This window comes from Nicotiana attenuata, unplaced genomic scaffold (assembly GCF_001879085.1).
Source record: "Nicotiana attenuata strain UT unplaced genomic scaffold, NIATTr2, whole genome shotgun sequence".
Classification (NCBI taxonomy): Eukaryota; Viridiplantae; Streptophyta; class Magnoliopsida; order Solanales; family Solanaceae; genus Nicotiana; species Nicotiana attenuata.
Genome location: NW_017671374.1, coordinates 124,470 through 126,413, shown reverse-complemented (window position 1 = coordinate 126,413; position 1,944 = coordinate 124,470).

Here is a 1,944-nt window from a genome sequence, read left to right as displayed (position 1 = left end):
ACCTCTGTTTGTAGTATTCGTAGATAGTCTGTGACATTGTGACACCAATTCTGGGTAGAGTCGTATTTTTGATTATCGTACTGGTATTTAGTTAAACTATTAGATTTCGTCTTCCGTATTTCTGTTTATTATGATTATTCCGCTGTTGATCGTATGTTAATCCGTAATTGCAAAAAGATTAAGGAAAAAGGGTAATAAAACCAGTAATACTCGTCTTTCCTAGCTTTTATGAGTAGGCGCCATCACGACTCCCGAGGGTGGAAAATCCGGGTCGTGACAAGTTGGTATCAGAGCTCTAGGTTGCTTAGGTATCACAATTCACGGACAAGCTTGGTAGAGTCTGAGGGATCGGTACGGAGACGTCTCTGCTTATCCCCCGGAGGCTACAGAGTTAGGAACAGTCTCACTCCTATTCATCTCTGTCGTGCGGTTTGGTTTCTCAATGCTAACTGAATTTCTACTCTGTTCTTTTGCAGATGGCGAGAACACGTGCTTCTTCATCCACTTCCCACCGAGAGAGAGAGGGTGAGGAGGTTCATTGAGGGACTTGCTCAGCCGATTCGATTGCAGATGGCTAAGGAGACTGGGAGCGAGATTTTTTTCCAGGATAAGGCCAATGTGGCTAGGAGAGTGGAGATGGTTCTATCGTAGGGGAGTGGTCAGGGGTCTGACAAGAGGCCCTGTCATTCAGGCATATTCAGTGGTGCCTCATTTGGAGGCAGGGATTCTTTTGGTAGGGGCCATCCTCCCATGCCGTTTCATTCAGCACTTCAGACTTCTCATGGTGCTCCAGGTGGCCGTGGTTCTCATGTGCAGTATTTTGATCAGCAGTCCTACCGTGCACCATCAGCTCCTATCAGAGCACCTCCTCTTCAGAGCTATTCTCATGGTCAGCCGGCCCGCCAGGGTCAGTCTCAGTTTCCTCAGCCGCAGCACTCAGGTGGATACTTCGAGTGCAGTGAGTATGGTCATATCCGGAGAGCTTGTCCGAGATTAGTGAGTGTTCAGTCGCAACAGTAGGGTTCCCCTGACATGGTTCAGGCACCAGGTGTTCCACCGCCCGCTCAGTCAGCTAGGGTTGGGGGTAGAGGTGCTAGAGGTGGAGGTCAGGCCGCTAGGGGTGGAGGCCAGCCAGCAGGAGGCCGTCTTAGAGACGTAGCTTAGAGTGGTGGGGCCCAGGCCCGATGTTATGCTCTGCCAGGCAGACCTGAGGCGGAGGCCTCCGATGCAGTTATCACAGGTACTGTTCTGGTTTGTAGTAGAGATGCTTCAGTTCTATTTGATCCAGGATCTACATACTCCTATGTGTCATCTTATTTTGCCCAGTATCTGGTCATGCCTAGTGATTCTTTGAGTGCTCTTGTGTATGTGTCTACACCGGTGGGTGATTCTATTGTGGTAGATCGTGTCCATCGTACCTGTATAGTTGTGATTGGGGATCTTGAGACCCGAATAGATCTGTTACTTTTGGATATGGTTGATTTTGATGTCATATTGGGGATGGATTGGTTATCCCTTTATCATGCTATATTGGATTGCCATGCCAAAATCGTGACCTTAGCACTACCGGGGTTGCCTCGTTTGGAGTGGAGAGGGACTCATGGTCATTCCCAGCAGGGTTATATCATATATGAAGGCTCGACGTATGGTTGATAAGGGATGTTTGGTCTATTTGGCGTATGTTCGTGATTCTAGTGCTGAGGTTCCTTCTATGGATTCTGTGCCCGTTGTTCGTGAGTTTCCAAAGGTATTCCCTTCAGACCTGCCGGGGATGCCACCCGACAGGGACATTGACTTTTGCATTGATTTGGCTTCGGGCACTCAGCCCATTTCTATTCCGCCATATCGCATGGCCCCGCCAGAGTTGAAAGAATTAAAAGAGCAGTTGCAGGACTTGCTGGATAAGGGCTTTATTAGACCGAGTGACTCGCCTTAGGGTGCGCC